The 19,278-nt window shown below is 39.7% G+C and overlaps 1 long non-coding RNA gene across 1 annotated transcript; it reads right to left on the bottom strand.

Moving 5' to 3' along the window:
* Positions 1 to 4,392: 4,392 nt before the first annotated feature.
* LOC133664424 (uncharacterized) lies at positions 4,393 to 18,718 on the bottom strand. The gene is made up of 3 exons (XR_009828580.1): positions 18,685 to 18,718; positions 14,889 to 15,053; positions 4,393 to 4,633 (listed from the first exon to the last, which is right to left on the bottom strand). It is a non-coding gene; the product is annotated as an uncharacterized LOC133664424 (long non-coding RNA).
* Between the last annotated feature and the right edge of the window lie 560 nt (positions 18,719 to 19,278).

The raw sequence follows: 19,278 nt of genomic DNA, 5'->3' as shown, positions 1-19,278 counted from the left end.
ACCTGTTTTGGGTGATATAAAAGATGCGACACAATGCAAGTCGAGCTGGGAAAGTGTTTTGAAATGAGGCCGACAGAACAATACCGAAGTCCGAAGAGGAGAACAATCAATTCACAATGTGGTTCTGGACAGACTAAAGGTGAAAAAGAAGGGATGGTTTGTCACTCCATACTTCTTAATCAGGCTGCTTAATTACCAATATCACCACTATGTCAAATCCCCAACGGGGCCGAATGCTGCCTTCCAGAAGGGAAGTAGAAAATATTTCTGAGTTTGTGAGATTCAACAACATAGTCTTTAACTGAAAAGTAAACAAAAAACATGATATTTTGTGTTATTGTCGTTACAACAGTTTATTTTCAACACATACTACATTGCACAGAATACATGACAACACTGAATAAAAGACAGCAAATAAGGCTGCATTTCTCCAGGCCATTGGGGTGTGTGTGTGTGTGTGTGTGTGTGTGTGTGTGTGTGTGTGTGTGTGTGTGTGTGTGTGTGTGTGTGTGTGTGTGTGTGACAGGAAGAAAATCTCTGATTTCCTTGGACAGAAGTGAATTGTTAGTTTGTATGTATAAATATCTAGACCAGGGGTGTCAAAGTCATTTTAGATGGGGGCCACACGGAGAAAAATCTACTCCCAAGTTGGCCGGACTGGTAAAATCACGGCACGATAACTTAAAAATAAAGACAACTTCAGGTTGTTTTCTTTGTTTAAAAATAGAACAAGCACAAATGTACAAATCATAATGTTGTTAGGTTTTTATTTTACACATACATGTTGCGGTTAATAATTTATTTGTCATTATCTATATTTTCTGAATAAATGATGTGATAATGTTCATCATTGGTGTTAATGTTCAATCTATCAAGATAAAAATAAGTATATCAAAATCAAATTACAGGATGTTATTTATGTAGTTTGATCACTTTCCTCGACTGATGTACTAATGTGGTTTATTTTGTACATATGTAGCATCATCTACAAAGATACAAATAATTGCTATTGTGACATCTAGTGGACACATTTAGAACAGCAGTTTCTTTCATTCAAACATTTCAGGTACATTTTTATACTTTGCAAACTCATCCCGCGGGCCGGATAAATCCTGTTCGCGGGCCTGATCCGGCCCTCGGGCCGTACGTTTGACAACCCTGATCTAGACCAAGGGTATCAAATTAATTTTAGCTCAGGGGCCGCATGGAGGAAAAATGTATTCCCAAGTGGGCCGGAATGGTAAAATCATGGCATGATCACTTAAAAATAGAGACAACTCCAGGTTGTTTTCTTTCTTTTACTTTGGTTAAAAATAGAACAAGCACATTCTGAAAACGTACAAATCACAAATAATCCTCTGGACAAAACACTTCAGGTTTGTTGAAAATTCTGAGGAAATTCGTGCAGTTTCAAAAACACAATGATCTTAGACTTCGTCTCAGTGTGTCTACAAAGCCAGGATTAAGTCAGTCTTTTTGGGATTAAACAACAATCACAACGTGTAAACTCGTCGAGGTATCAAATACCTCTTTTGTCATGTGCACGTATCAATCCAGTGCAAACTCAACAAGGGTGCCAAATAACGATGTGTTCGAAGGAGAGGTGTCACGGCCCTGGCGCATGCCAATGCGCATTCATCTATAAGCCCAGCGGAGCACACCTCAGGACACGCCCACGGCCGCTCACCTCCTGCACGCGTCACTCCGGCGGCAGCCACCGGCTGCAATCTATCAGCAATCAGCACACCTGGAGCTGATGATCAGGCCTTACTGCTCAACCTGCTATCTCGCGTCAGAACGTAATCTTCTGTTCGCGTACAGTAAACCACGTCATGCTCTATGCTCACGCTTGCGCTCCGTGTTTGCTCTCCGTATTCCTCTGCTCCTTGTGCTCACTTGTTCCCGTCGTTCCCCTTGTTCCCGCAGTATCCGCCGTCGCCTTGGAAGTGAGCTGTGCGCCTCACTTCCCTGGATCCCCCTCTGGACTCTGACTGCCTCCCTCGATCATCGGACCCCGACTTAAACAAGTTGAAAAACTTATTCGGGTGTTACCATTTAGTGGTCAATTGTACGGAATATGTACTTCACTGTGCAACCTACTAATAAAAGTCTCAATCAATCAATCAAACCTCGAACCCTCGCTTTGGACACGGACCTCAGGACGCATCTCTCCAGCATCACGGACCTTCCGCTTGGATCACGGATCTATGAGCCTGCCCTGCCTTTTTTGGACTTGCCTCTCGCTCAACATTTATGGTAACACTCAACAGTTATTCATACACAGTCTAGTTCACACGCGCCGATCCCTTGTTTAGTATTATTATTGGTTGTTATTATATTTATAGTGTATATATAAAATAAATCATAGGGTTAAATACTACACCCCTTGTTGTCTGTGCCGTCTACTCCTCCTGTACACAACACAAAGACATAAAACGGCAGGTTTTAAGTTTCATGTGGGTCGAGGAGGAGGAGCCAAAGTCCCCCTTTACTGTGTACCTCTGGCTTGGCCTCGGTATAAACCGTTTGCTTGCCAAACAGAATTTCTAGTGTGATATCCAGTGGACACATTTAGAACAGCAGTTTCTTTCATTTGAAAAAAATAGCAGCTCATTTTAATACTTGGCAAACTTGGCCGTATGTTTGACACCCCTGATCTAGACTCTTTGGAGAAAATACATGATTTTTTTTCAAATGGACGTATTGGGGGAAAACAATACAGTCAGTACAGTTATTTAAAAAAATCACAAACCCCCTCGAGACCATCAGCCTCAAGTATGACAGTTTCCAGGAGGACAAGAAAGACTGACGCTTATGCCGCGTTCCGAATAACGACGAGGAAAAGGATGACAGAATGTCGCTTGTAGTCGGAGCGACCTCAGTTTTTTACGAAATCATACGCCCGTCGTGGATCAGTTAAAAGTTTACGTACAGTAACTTGACCTAGATTTGTTATGCTAGGAGTAGCACTTGTCAGAACGGTTCGAAATATGCCATTTCAGCGATTATGTTATGTTATGGACGGCGTGGCGAAGTTGGTAGAGTGGCTGTGCCAGCAATCTGAGTGTTGCTGGTTACTGGGGTTCATTTCCCACCTTCTACCTTCCTAGTCACGTCCGTTGTGTCCTTGGGCAAGACACTTCACCCTTTGCCTCTGATGGCTGCTGGTTAGCGCCTTGCATGGCAGCTCCCGCCATCAGTGTGTGAATGTGAATGGGTAAATGTGGAAATAGTGTCAAAGCGCTTTGAGTACCTTGAAGGTAGAAAAGCGCCATACAAGTATAACCCATTTATCATTTATTATGTTATTGCAACCACTGTTCATTCCGTTGTTTGATTTTGTAGAGAAAAAGCAGACATGACATGAAGCTATAGTCATTTCAAATGGCAACTTTCTGCCTGTAAGAAACCCTAAAATAAACCAAGAATATTAATTGTGGTAGTCACGTCATTTTTAGATTACACAGAGTGGAGAAAAAAAGTCTGCAGTTAAAAGGGAGTGAGGACATCTTGGAGAACTGTTGCACCAGGTGGATTGACATGAATCATGGTTCCAACATGAGAGATGTCAATTGAAACAATTGACATTGTCAAATTTCTTCAAAAAAAAAAGGTAATACGTAATGAATGCAATGTTGCAAAAGATGTTGATTGTCCAAAATCTAGACAGTGTACAAACAACACGTGCAGGTTGTAAAAGGCAAGCATACTGACAGACTGGGGAAAACATCAAAGCCTCAAGACAGAAAACGTAAATCAATATGTCTTGAAAACAGAAAATGCACAGCAAAACAAACAAAGAACAAATCGGCGGAAACCGGAGTCACGTCTGTGATCGAATTGCAAGAAAGCACTGAAAGGAAATGGGATTTAAAATAAAGAAAAGCAAAATGAAAGCCGTCATTTATTTTATCTTATTTAATTTTTTTTAAATTAATCAATCCAACAAAACAATACACAACAGTACCACAATAATGCAATTCCAATTCCAAAACCAAACCCGACCCAGCAAAATTCAGAATAGCAATCAACAGAGCAATTGAAAGGAGACACAAACATGACACAAAACAATCCAAAAGCAGCCAAACAAAAATGTATATTATCAACAACAGTAATAACAATTCCAACATAGCAGTGATTAGAAATCCCTCATTGACATTATTATTGCAGCCATTTATAAAAAATAAAAACATTTAAAAAGCCGTCAATTATAGCTTAACATAAAATACAAAAGGTTTAAATGGGCTAAAAAGTAATCGTGGACTATGGATAACTGGACAAAAAACACATTCAGTGATGAATCAAAAATCTGCATTGGGCAAGGTGACGATGCTGGAACTTTTGTTTGGTTCCAATTAAACTTATGAAGACGACTCCTTGAAGAAAACATGTGTCAGGTAATGGCACTGTGGAGACGGCTGTCATTACATCTTCAATAAATACACAAGTTCACATTTTGAACATTTTTCTTATAACATCAATTAAAAGGATGTTTGGGGATGATGACATCATTTTCCGAGATGATAATGCATCTTGCCATGGAGCAAAAAGAGTGGACACTTTTCTTTAAGTAAGATACATAAGGTCAATGTCATGGCCTGCAAATAGTCCAGATGTCACTCCAATTGAAAATCTATGGGGGAAATTGAAGAAAATGGTTCATGACAAGACTCCGACCTGCAAAGTTTATACAACAACATCAATCAGAGAAAGTTGGAGCACTGTTTTGGCACTCGTTAGGTCGATCCATGCCTCACAGACTGCAAACTGTAATAAAAGCCAAACGTGGTGCAACAAACTACTCGTGGTGTGTTGTCGTGGTTTTTTTTGTTTGTTTTTGATGTTTTCACAATTTTCTCTCAAAATTCAGTGGTTTCATTTTTTTTTTTCATTTTGCTTGATCGAAAAATTTAACTTTTACTGACTACCACAATTGTTTATGTACAAAACCCATAACTAGTGAAGTCGGCGTGTTGTGTAATTCGTGAGTAAAAACAGAATACAATGATTTGCAAATCCTTTTCAACTTATATTCCATTGAATAGACTGCAAAGACAAGATATTTAATGTTCGAACTGAGAAACTTATTTTTATAATATATTTTTAACTTAGAATTTAATGGCAGCAACACATTGCAAAAAAGTTGGCACAGGGGCATTTTTACCACTATGTTACATGGCCTTTCCTTTTAACAACACTTAGTAAATATTTGGGAACTAAAGAGACCAATTTTTGAAGCTTTTCAGGTGGAATTATTTCCCATTCTTGCTTGATGTACAGCTTAAATTGTTCAACAGTCCGGGGTCTCCGTTTTGGTATTTCACGCTACTTAATGCGCCACACATTCTAAATGGGAGACAGGTCTGGACTACAGGCAGGCCAGTCTAGTACCTGCACTCTTTTACTATGAAGCCACGCTGTTGTAACACATGGTTTTGTATTGTGTTGCTGAAATAAGCAGGGGCGTCCATGATAACGTTGCTTGGATGGCAACATATGTTGTTCCAAAACCTGTATGTACCTTTCGGCATTAATGGTGCTTTCACAGATGTGTAAGTTACCCATGTCTTGGACACTAATACACCCCCATACCATCACAGACACTGGCTTTTGAACTTTGCACCTATAACAATCCGGATGGTTCTTTTCCTCTTTGTTCCCGAGGACACGACGTCCACAAAAACAATTAGAAATGTGGATTCGTCAGACCACAGAACACTTTTCCACTTTGCATCAGGCCATCTTAGATGAGCTCGGGCCCTGCGAAGCCGGCGCCGTTTCTGGGTGTTGTTGATAAATGGCTTTCGCTTTGTATAGTTGAGTTTTAAAATGCACTTACGAACTGTAATTACTGACAGTGGGTTTTTTTTTATGCTGCAGGCATCAAATTCCACATGAGCTAATATTTGCAAAAAATAACATTTTCCAGTTCGAACGTATTTATATATATATATATATATATATATATATATATATATATATATATATATATATATATATATATATATATATATATATATATATATATATATAAGTATGTTGTCTTTGCAGTCTATTCAATTGAATTGACAAGGATTTGTAAATCTTTGTATTCTGTTTTTATTTACGATTTACACAACGTGCCAACTTCACTAGTTTTGGGTTTTGTATTTATTTTTGTTTTTCTTAAGGCCAGAAAGTTGCCATTTGAAATGACTGCAGTTTTGTGTCGTGCCTCAGTGTGTTATGATTCCTACAAAATCAAACAACTGAATGAACATCCTCCAAGTTTGGTTATGCCATCATTTCTCTTGAGCGGTTGTATATGTCCTCAAGGGATAATGCTATGTACTGTATATTGGATAAAATTTAGAGTAGTCAGTGTACAGTTTGTATACTTGTACATGAAAGTCAATGAAAAAGACTGCAAATAGCACAAAATGCAGTTTGTAGAACAGTATGTCAACATGTCACAGTTACAGAGAGAGCTGAATGCATTGGTTTCCTTACTTAAAACACTGAATTATTTTTGGCTCATCCTTCAGGAGCCTCCTTATGCACACTTATTGCCAATTGAATCCTTCTTGAATAAAAACACTTTAATTTAAGCGTAGAAGCTGGGCAGGATGAAGATATTCATACAATAGCTTGCGTTGCAAAGCATAAACAACATTTTGTGTATTTATATTTGTTTTTAAATGTGCAAGAATCCGCAAATTCGTTTTCAGACCGACCACAAATGACAAAAACTTAAAATATTTTAGTTCGTACATCCGCACGCACATTCACTGTACAAGCATACATATACACATACTGTACATATACACATACACTCACGCATATAACCATGTTTCATCAAACATAAATTAACATTGTTACCCTAGGGGAAACTGGGTAACACATGGCACACTGACAAAGCTTAACCTATTGTTACTATAACAATCTACAAGGTTAATATGGCTGGCTTCTCTTTCATCCCCTCCATTTATCTGCTTTCTTTTGTATTTCAAGTTATCATTACATATATGTAATGTTGCATTTAAACAACTGTATTGTTGATAGTAGAGGTAATTATTGTTATTGTTCATCATCAATAGTGCTATTTCTATTGGTATTTGTATTGCTCCATTTGTAGTGTAATAATGTTCATTGTCATTTCTGTATTATTATTCATTTCACTAACTGCTTGTTTGCTATGACTTTTACTATCACATTTGCTGATGTTGTTCTGTTTGTCTCTCTGTCTTATCCCCCTTTTGTCCCGCAATTTCCCCGTTTTCCTTTTTTACTCTTTCCATCCCCTCCTGCACCGAATAATAATGTAAATCCATTGAATAAAGTCAAATACAAATAAGGCAACAAGAGGAGTATCCCACACTTTTCTTTTGTAAAGTAAATTTGTACAGCCAATATGGGCTTCTACATCAACTATATGATTTACCTGAGAAGCTGGTCAGGACAATATATATATATAATATATATATATATATATATATATATATATATATATATATATATATATATATATATATATATATATATATATATATATATATATATTTGAGACATGTACCGTATTTTTCGGAGTATAAGTCGCACCTGCCGAAAATGCATAATAAAGAAGGACAAAAACATATATAAGTCGCACTGGAGTATAAGTGGCATTTTTTGGGGAAATGTATTTGATAAAAGCCAACACCAAGAATAGACATTTGAAAGGCAATTTAAAATAAATAAAGAATAGTGAACAACAGGCTGAATAAGTGTACGTTATATGAGGCATAAATAACCAACTGAGAACGTGCCTGGTATGTTAACGTAACATATTATGGTAAGAGTCATTCAAATAACTATAACATATAGAACATGCTATACGTTTACCAAACAATCTGTCACTCCTAATCGCTAAATCCCATGAAATCTTATACGTCTAGTCTCTTACGTGAATGAGCTAAATAATATTATTTGATATTTTACGGTAATGTGTTAATAATTTCACACATAAGTGGCTCCTGAGTATAAGTTGCACCCCCGGCCAAACTATGAAAAAAACTGCGACTTATAGTCCGAAAAAAACGATATGTATAATGATACCTCAACTTAGAGGTGCTACTGTGAATATGCAGGGTTTATAGTTCTGTTATAACATTATAGTGCTCAACCTTCATTGTTTTCATTGAAATTATTACCCCTTAACTACTTGATCGCATATTTGGATTTTTAGTGCATATCTTCTGACTTTAAAGCTCTAAGGGAACAAACCTGTTCACCTTTCTGCATGTCGGTCACAGAATATCTGACAGCAGCATATATTTATTGTGCGGAAAAGGCCATCGGAAATGGGCCCGTACAGTAAGTGATGACTGTGGCGACCACAATGACATCCAGGAGCCTGGAGCAACGGCACACTGGCTGAGAACATAGCACGATCTCTAATTAACTAATCAAATATTAACCACCTCTTCATTCTCCTTCCTTTCTGTCTGCACTTTTCCTCCGTTATTACCCCTCCATTTTTCACCGATGCTCTACGACGAGAGCACCCTCCTCCATCAAGGAGCTAAAAAACCCATTGTGTCCATTTTACAGTGGATTTGTTTGGCCGTCAAAAAGCTAAAAAAAACATCACAAAAGGAGCGCTCTACCCCGCCGGATTAACCGCAGGGTCCGTGTGCTGCTGCGATATTGGCAGCTGGGGCCCAGTGCCAATCAATGAAGCTCTGGAACAGGCCAGAGGGCCAGGGCCCCATGCAGTTCTCCCAAGTTCCCGATCTATATTGGGGAGGGTCTCCAAGCCACCTGAGCCAGCAGGGGGGCTCACAGCAAGGGCTTTTTGGTTGTTATACCTGCTGCTGGATAACTATTTAAAAGCCACTCAAGGTCTGCAGGTTTGCACTCTGGACTCCACGCAGAATGTCTGCAGTCATCATAGCTTCCATAGTTGCGCAAAAATTCCGTCATTTCCCACAATCCCCATCGTGTCCTACTAGAGATGGGAATTTTGGCTCTTTGGATGGGGTCAGATCTAGAGGAACCATACCTTTCAAACAGTCGTTCAAAAGACTGGCTCGTTGTTGGGTTTTTTTAAGAGTAAATTTGTCACGGTTCTAGTGTTTATCTGGACCCCGGGATGCAGAGATGACAGGCAAGGGCAGAGAAGAAGCCCTCGTTGTAGGGTAAACACAGGAAACCCTAAAAAACTAAGGATGTGCAGCAGGGAAGTGCACAAAGAGCAAACATTTGTATGAAGCACAAGGCATAACGATCCAGAGGGACAGGTGAGGGGAGCCAGCGCTCAGACCAGAGGAGTAGTTGTAACGATCGGGTCGCATGGTGATGCGGAGGTCGTTCTCCCAAGATGCAGACGGAACACTCTGGACCAAGGGTCACCAACGCGGTGCCCGCGGGCACCAGGTAGCCCGTAAGGACCAGATGAGTAGCCCGCTGGCCTGTTCTAAAAATAGCTCAAATAGCAGCACTTACCAGTGAGCTGCCTCTATTTTTTAAATTGTATTTATTTACTAGCAAGCTGGTCTCGCTTTGCTTGACATTTTTAATTCTAAGAGAGACAAAACTCAAATAGAATTTGAAAATCCAAGAAAATATTTTAAAGACTTGGTCTTCACTAACTGACAAAGAAACAGATAACAGATTTGGTGTCCAGTTCAAAGTGTGACATGATTTATTTAAAAATTTGAGAGTTTACTTTTATATTTTACATGACTTATTATTTGTACAAACATGGTGCAAAGTAATTCATGATTTGTTAAAAAATGTTAGTGGCTAGCTAGTTAAAATGGGATATTGTGATTTCACAAGACTGTCTTAGAAGTGATCATTTGAAAATGTTCAATTTGAAAAATGTGCACTTAGAGAAAATATAAAAATAAAGTGTTGCATATTGATATTTATCTCTTTCTATATATATTTATAGTGAGAAATCATTAAGATGATCAGTGTTTCCACAAAGATAAATATCATTAATTATTAATAATAACATAGAGTTAAAGGTAAATTGAGCAAATTGGCTATTTCTGGCAATTTATTTAAGTGTGTATCAAACTGGTAGCCCTTCGCATTAATCAGTACCCAAGAAGTAGCTCTTGGTTTCAAAAAGGTTGGTGACCTCTGCTCTGGACGAAGCGTGCATGTAGGAAATTATTTATTGGTATAAATCATGCAGGAACAAACAAAAGGTGTGCCAATAGCACGGGAGGCAAAGCAAAGGAGGCTAGCATAAAAAAAACAGGAATCAAAACTAATCGTCGTTAACCGTTGCTTGTAGCAAACTAGGAAGCCAGACTGAATTTGGAAAGAAACGGGAATAAATAGCTCTCTGATTAGTGCCTGGCAGCAGGTGAGCATCAGAGGCAGCTGAAACCAATCAGCACCCATGGTAACTGAAACACAAACCCAGGGGTGCAGAAAGCAGAACTGAGGTAGTCAAGACTAACATGAAAACATGATCTGGGCAACGGATCATAACAGTAGTGGAGCCAAAAATACCAGGACTGGACAGAAACAAGATGATAACCGTCATGTTTTTAATCAAGGAAACACTCACTAGTAGCAGTTATCAGATTTGGATCTGAATATTTCAAACCAATATATAGTCTATTGTGGGGGAATTATTCTGAAACTGTATTAATTATTTAAGTTGGCTTATGTTTTCATTGTAAACATTCTATAAGGTGGTGCCATATCCCATATTGCATCACATATGCATTGAAAATTAGATCACTATTTAAAAAGTTCCCTCCCCCCCAACAAAAACTTAGTGCACAAAAAACTACTACAAATAAATAAAAATGACATGTATCTATCTATGTATGTTAAAAAATAAGAATTAAACTAGAATAAAAATTAGGGCAAGATGTGAATGCAAAATTGTACAAACCCCAAAACCAGTGAAGTTGGCACATTGTGTAAATGGGAAATAAAAACAGTATACAATTATTTTCAAATCCTTTTCAACCTATATTCAATTGAATAGACTGCAAAGACAAGATACTTAACGTTGGAACTGGAAAACCTTGTTATTTTTTTGCAAATATTAGCTCATTTGGAATTTGATGCTTGCAACATGTTTCAAAAAAGCTGGCACAAGTGGCAAAAAAAGACTGAGGAAGTTGAGGAATGCTCATCAAACACTTATTTGGAACATCCCACAGGTGAACAGGTGGGTGCCATGATTGGGTATAAAAGCAGCTTCCATGAAATGCTCAGTCATTCACAAAGAAGGATGGGGCGAGGGTCACCACTTTGTGAACAAACGCGTGAGCAAATTGTCCAACACTTTCAGAACAACATTTCTCAATGAGGTTTTTCAGGGAATTTAGGAATTTCACGATCTACAGTCCGTATTATCATCAAAAGGTTCAGAGAATGTGGAGAAATCACTGCATGTAAGCAGCAAGGCCATGACCTTCGATCCCTCAGGTGGTACTGCATCAAAAAGCGACATCCGTGTGTAAAGGATATCACCACATGGGCTCAGGAACACTTCAGAAAACCACTGTCAGTAACTACAGTTGGTCGCTACATCTGTAAGTGCAAGTTAAAACTCTACTATGCAAAGCAAAAGCCATTTATCAACAACACCCCGAAACGCCGCCGGCTTCGCTGGGCCCAAGCTCATCTCAGATGGATTGATTCAAAGTGGAAAAGTGTTCTGTGGTCTGACGAATCCACATTTCAAATTGTTTTTGGAAACTGTGGACGTCGTGTCCTCCGAAACAAAGAGGAAAAGAACCATCCGGATTGTTCAAGGCGCAAAGCCAGCATCTGTGATGGTATGGGGGTGTATTAGATGTGTAAGTTACCCATGCCTTGGGCACTGTGAAGGCACCATTAATGCTGAAAGCTACATACAGGTTTTGGAGCAACATAGGTTGCCTTACAAGCAATGTTATCATGGACGCCCCTGCTTATTTTAGCAACACAATGTCAAGCCACGTGTTACAACAGTGTGGCTTCATAGTACTAGACTGGCCTGCCTGTAGTCCAGACCTGTCTCCCATTGAAAATGTGTGGCACATTATGAAGCGTAAAATACCACAACGGAGACGCCGGACTGTGGAACAACTTAAGTTGTACATCAAGCAAGAATGGGAAAGAATTCCACCTGAAAAGCTTCAAAAATGGGTCTCCTCATTTCCCAAACGTTTACTGAGTGTTGTTAAAAGGAAAGGCCACGTAACAGTGGTAAAAATTTCCCTATGCCAACTTTTTTGTTGGCATAGGGGCATTCAATTCAATAGAATAGAAGTTGAACAGGATTTGCAAATCATTGTATTCGGTTTTCATTTACGAATTACACAACGTGCCAACTTCACTGGTTTTGGGTGTTGTACTTTCCTTCCTGGGCTTTACACCAGAACCACCATTCAAAAGACTTGACTCACATCTGCACACCATACACTGATGAGGGGGAAGCGGAGCTGCTCTACCTACTAAACACACAGTCGGCGGTATCTACGGATATTAAATGCCACGAGAGACGAAGAGGGGGAGTATTCACGGGGAGAAAGTCCTCGCTGACAGCTGCTCAGAGAAAATGTTGCAGACAGTTATCGACCAGACACATCAACCGTGTCGGAAATTGTCTCAGAAGTGAGTCGTGGAAAACATTTCATTCATACATTGGCCTGATTTTAATTTTGTGATTTGTTTTGGGGGCAAAATCTAATGCACGCCGAGCAGTGACATCGCATTGTGCACAACTGCTAAAGGTCGAGCGCACTAAAGTTGTCCCTCGCCACGTCGGGATTTAAATATTGCGACTTTTCCAAATTGCTTTGATATTCCCTTTTTTTTTTTTTTTTAAACACATTTTACAACGTTTTGTCCTAAATGATGCATTTATCAACCATAGAAATGGCTGGTATGAGGCGGTATAGCTCGGTTGGTAGAGTGGCCGTGCCAGCAACTTGAGGGTTCCAGGTTCGATCCCCGCTTCCGCCAATCCTAGTCACTGCCGTTGTGTCCTTGGGCAAGACACTTTACGCACCTGCTCCCAGTGCCACCCACACTGGTTTAAATGTAACTTAGATATTGGGTTTCACGCTTTGAGTCACTAGAGAAAAGCGCTATATAAATATAATTCACTCACTCACTCACTAAAATAAACAAAAAATATCAAGTATAGGCCACGATAGATGATACCAATCAGTATCGTGGCCACTGATTGGCTCAGCCTCAGTGGTGTTACTATATTGGATTAAATGAGTGTAAAGATGACTGAGAGGTGTTATTTCATGTGTAGAGGGCTCTCGTGTTGAAAAAGGTATTTAGAAGGTTGTAAACAGCTTTTTTTAATGTTCTAGTAAAAAAAAAAATACATTGTTAATTAATGATTCCTATGATTTGCGGGCATTCATTAATGTTGTGTTTTACTGTATTGTATGTTTTATGTGTTTGTGTAGGGACGCCTTGAAAACAAGATGCTGCATCTCAAGGGGCTATCACGAATACATTGAGTTTAATTCATCATGGCCGTGTCCGGAACCAATTAACATTGATAAACAATGAATGACTGTATTAATTTCTTACTTAGTTTCACAGTTTCTAGCTTCTTTAAAAACTTATTTTAAAGTCAACAAATAGTACAATTAAATAAATACACACAAATGCAGCACTTCTTTTTTATTCTTTTTTAGTAACTGTAATTTTGTTATTTTACATTAAAACAGAGGCGCGTACAGAAACGCGATTACGGCGTACTTTTACACACTCGTAGAAAAGTTACAGTTAAGGTTGTGTGGAGAATGCATATATTTGTAAGAGTTCTTTCTTTATCAATAGTCATGTAATATTTTCCCATGTGCTTTGTGCTTGAATATTATGTCTGCAAGTAAACTCTTGTGCTTTACCTTGAAGACGTTGGAATTCTATTGGGAGTATGATGTACTCCCTTTTTACCTTATCTGTATTCGAACAATGAGGCTGTATTCCTTTCTGGGCAGGAGGGAGTTGTTTTTGTACTCAATAAGCTGTCTCTTCCCGTTTGATTTTCAGACCGCTTCTATCATCAATCAATCAATGTTTACTTATATAGCCCTAAGTCACAAGTGTCTCAAAGGGCTGCAGAAGCCACAACGACATCCTCGGCTCAGATCCCACATCAGGGCAAGGAAAAACTCAACCCTATGGGATGACAATGAGAAGCCTTGGAGGGGACCGGGCTTCTAGATGCTGCTATTAACGCACTGTAGGACTGGTCTCCTAAAGCTTTAGTAAAACTTGATAATATTGCTATTCTGTCTTGATAGTCCTTCTTACTCAACATATATGTCATCTGAAAGAACTTTAGATTGACCAGTGACTTTTATTCCCTGAGAGGAAGACTGGTCTGACGCAACAGTTGCCAAAAATAACGAGTTACATAATGCGATTATTCGCTAAAAAACAGTGCATTAATTGTGTATACACGCAGAATAATCACAATCATATAAATGACGTCCATTCAAGTTTTAAAAACATGCACTGGTGTCCAAATATTGGGGTCTTTTTAAAATGAATTTAAATTATGTACGCGGGTAGTACAACCTGTGATTAATCATGAGTAATCCCAATTCAAAAATGTGATTAATCTGATAAAGTACTGTTGATAAAGGTTTGTTCATTGTGAATAACTGATTATCTCCTTTTTCCTGTGGGACTTTCACTTGAAAATATGAACAAATCAAAAGTCAACCTTGAATGCTCCATTGTATTGTCCTCAAATAAAGACCATTCTGATAATCTGTGTATGTCCTGCATGTCCCACACTGTGGATGTAATTAGATATCCTATGGCATGTTGGAGCAATTTAGCCAATTATGTCTACATTACTCAATAATCAGTGACAAGGTAGTCCATTATCATGGTTTCTGCTCACTGCGCTGAGGAGAAAAAAGGATTATGCTTACCCTGCTGAGATGTTAGATTTCCTTTTAGGATCGTGTCCGGGTTTCAAATTCACAACACTGCATTTGCATGAATGGTAGCGAGGCCGGCCATGAATATTCAGCCTCGCTCACTTCTACTTCATTCTCTGTGGAGACAGAGGGGCCGTGGGGAAGGCGGAGACACACCTGGAAAAGGACAACGTCTACCTTTCATCAGCGAGAGGTTGAGAGGCCACGCAGACACAGGACAAAACCTTTGCAGGTGCACGAGTGACGCACAGGCGCTCTCAGCTGTTCAAAAAGGCCAATCAGACAGCAAAGGGACCGTGTACTCGCCTCAGGTGCGATCAGCCAACACAGCTGCACCCTTCCAAACACTGCTGTGCTGCGTTATAGTGTATACTACTCCACACCAAGTGGCCACTCCAGCACAATATTCTGTCTTCTGTGTTCAGTAATGTAGCACAATAGTACATTACAGTAGGAAGGGGATCCATACGGCCGCATTCATCGCGGTTTACCTGACACATGAAACATGACGAATTGTGTGTATGTGAGTATATATGTGCATTTGTATGTACGATATATTTGACTCCCAGTAGGTACCTACGCTCCCACTTACATACACAAATACAGTACATACCTACACACTCAAAGTTCGTACTCACTGTACACATACAATTATGTATATGTACATTCTGTACATATACATCCACTGTACAAACATACATATATAAATACTGTGCATTTATATTCACTGTACACACATACATATATACATACTATGCATATACATTCACTGTACAAACATACCCCTGACCAAGCTGCACACAAATAAGTTGTAGACCTTAAAGGCCTACTGAAACCCACTACTACCGACCACGCAGTCTGATAGTTTATATATCAATGATGAAATCTTAACATTGCAACACATGCCAATACGGCCGGGTTAACTTATAAAGCTCAATTTTAAATTTCCCGCGAAACTTCCGGTTGAAAACGTCTATGTATGATGACGTATGCGCGTGACGTCAATGGTTGAAACGGAAGTATTCGGACACCATTGTATCCAATACAAAAAGCTCTGTTTTCATCGCAAAATTCCACAGTATTCTGGACATCTGTGTTGGTGAATCTTTTGCAATTTGTTTAATGAACAATGAAGACTGCAAAGAAGAAAGCTGTAGGTGGGATCGGTGTATTAGCGGCTGGCTGCAGCAACACAACCAGGAGGACTTTGACTTGGATAGGAGACGCGCTATCCGACGCTAGCCGCCGACCGCATCGATGATCGGGTGAAGTCCTTCGTCGCTCCGTCGATCGCTGGAACGCAGGTGAGCACGGGTGGTGATGAGCAGATGAGGGCCAGCGTAGGTGGAGCGCTAATGTTTTTATCATAGCTCTGACGAGGTCCCGTAGCTAAGTTAGCAACAGCATTGTTAAGCTTCGCCAGGCTGGAAAGCTTTAACCGTGTAGTTACAGGTCCATGGTTTAATAGTATTGTTGATTTTCTGTCTATCCTTCCAGTCAGGGGTTTATTTCTTTTGTTTCTATCTGCAGTTAAGCCCGATGCTATCACGTTAGCTCCGTAGCTAAAGTGCTTCGCCGATGTATTGTCGTGGAGATAAAAGTCACTGTGAATGTCCATTTCGCGTTCTCGACTCTCATTATCAAGAGGGTATAGTATCCGAGGTGGTTTAAAATACAAATCCGTGATCCACAATAGAAAAAGGAGAAAGTGTGGAATCCAATGAGCCCTTGTACCTAAGTTACGGTCAGAGCGAAAAAAGATACGTCCTGCACTGCACTCTAGTCCTTCACTCTTACGTACCTCATCCACGAATCTTTCATCCTCGCTCAAATTAATGGGGTAATCGTCGCTTTCTCGGTCCGAATCGCTCACGATGCTGGTGTAAACAATGGGGAAATGTGAGGAGCCCTTCAACGTCACGCTACTTCCGGTACAGGCAAGGCTTTTTTTTTTTTATCAGCGACCAAAAGTTGCGAACTTTATCGTCAATGTTCTCTACTAAATCCTTTCAGCAAAAATATGGCGATATTGACATATTTTTGCTGAAAGGATTTAATAGAGAAAATCGACGATAAAGTTCGCAACTTTTGCTCGCTGATAAAAAAAAAAGCCTTGCCTGTACCGGAAGTAGCGTGACGTCACAGGAGCTAGTATTCCTCACAATTCCCCATTGTTTACAATGGAGCGAGAGAGATTCGGACCGAGAAAGTGATGATTACCCCATTAATTTGAGCGAGGATGAAAGATTCGTAGATGAGGAACGTTACAGTGAAGGACTTGAGAGACAGTGCAGGACGTATCTTTTTTCGCTCTGACCGTAACTTAGGTACAAGCTGGCTCATTGGATTCCACACTCTCCTTTTTTTATTGTGGATCACGGATTTGTATTTTAAACCACCTCGGATACTATATCCTCTTGAAAATGAGAGTCGAGAACGCAAAATGGACATTCAGTGCCTTTTATCTCCACGACAATACATCGGCGAAATGCTTTAGCTACGAGCTAACGTGATAGCATCGTGCTTTAACTGCATATAGAAACAAAAAAATAAAGGATAGAAGGAAGGATAGATAGAAAATCAACAATACTATTAAACCGTGGACATGTAAATACACGGTTAATGCTTTCCAGGCTGGCGAAGGTTAACAATGCTGTGCTAACGACGCCATTGAAGCTAACTTAGCAACTTAGCAACGGGACCTCACAGAGCTATGCTAAAAACATTAGCTCTCCACCTACGCCAGCCAGCCCTCATCTACTCATCAACACCCGTGCTCACCTGCGTTCCAGCGATCGGCAGAAGGACGAAGGACTTCACTCGATGCGTTTGGCGGCCCGGAGACGTAGGAAGTCAAGGTGAGGTCGGCGGCTAGCGCTCCAACAAAGTCCTCCTGGTTGTGTTGCTGTAGTCCGCTGCTAATACACCGATCCCACCTACAACTGCCTTCTTTGCAGCCTTCATTGTTCATTAAACAAATTGCAAAAGATGTCCAAAATACTGTGGAATTATGAAATGAAAACAGAGCTTTTTGTATAGGATTCTACGGGTACCATAACTTCCGTTACTCGGACTTCGTCACGCGCATACGTCATCATACCGCGACGTTTCAGCCGGATATTTCCCGGGAAGTTTTAAAAGTCACTTTATAAGTTAACCCGGCCGTATTGGCATGTGTTGCAATGTTAAGATTTCATCATTGATATATAAACTATCAGACTGCGTGGTCGGTAGTAGTAGGTTTCAGTAGGCCTTTAATGCTTGACCAAGTTTTCATCTATTTTGTAGTGTAGAATGGAGTCCGGAGAACAATAGTTCTATATGTCTGAGAACTCCACCGACGGATAATCCTTGATATATAGAAGCGCTTTTCTATAAACTCTAAGACATTTAAGTTACGTTTTGTTTGTTTTTTTCTCCCCTAACTTGAAAGGAGATTTGACTTTTTGACCAGGGGTTACACTGGGACTTCACTCTTTGTTTTAATCCAATGATGAGACACATCTCTGTTTCTCCTTTTATTTTGGACTAGATTGTCTTTTTTTTTCATCAAATAGTTATAAGGTGGAAAACCTTTGGAAAAGGTGGACAAATACAAAAGCAATTAGGGACCAATATAAACAAATTACAATAAACCATTTTTTAAAGTAAAAGTGTTTCCAAAAGTAGATATAGTGAGTGACCCTTAACAGCTTGGATTTGGCATTTAAACATTTAACAACCACTCGGCAATTCAAATACATTTAAAATATCAAATCAAACATCAAAATAATATAAGTCATCTCACCGTCAGCCACCCTGGTCTCTGTAAACAGTTAGGCACTACTGCATTTGGCAACTTCTGAGCTGGAGCTGCGGACTTAAAAGGAGTGGATTTGATTGCTTCAGGTGAGAGCCTTCCTGATTACTGATGGTCTTCAGCTGTTGGGAAATGTTGTCTGTAATTCCAGTTCTGTCCTCTGGGGGGAAATGGGAGCCAAACTCATATTTGGAGACGAGGCCCTTCTTTTTGGGTGAAGGCTTTGGCCTTATGTAGCGTTTGCCAAAACAGTAAGCAAGACACGTAGAATTAACAGAATAGAAAAAGCAAAGTTGTCACTTTGTAAAGAAATACATTACGCTTGCACACCTACTGCTCTTCTCTCATTCTGAAATGTCTTTAACACCTGGATATGTTAGTAATATGACACCATTGGATGCATTAAACCAGGGGTGTCAAACGTGCGGCCCGAGGGCCGGATCAGGCCCACGAACAGGTTTTATCCGGCCCGCGGGAGGAGTTTGCTAAGTATAAAAAATAACCTGACATTTTTGAATGAAAGAAACTGCTGTACTAAATGTGTCCACTGGATGTCGCAATAGCAATTATTTGTATCTTTGT

This window comes from Entelurus aequoreus, linkage group LG14 (genome assembly GCF_033978785.1).
Source record: "Entelurus aequoreus isolate RoL-2023_Sb linkage group LG14, RoL_Eaeq_v1.1, whole genome shotgun sequence".
In the NCBI taxonomy this organism is placed as follows: Eukaryota; Metazoa; Chordata; class Actinopteri; order Syngnathiformes; family Syngnathidae; genus Entelurus; species Entelurus aequoreus.
Note: the sequence above shows the minus strand (reverse complement) of the source record. Positions and strands in the feature narration are given on the sequence as shown.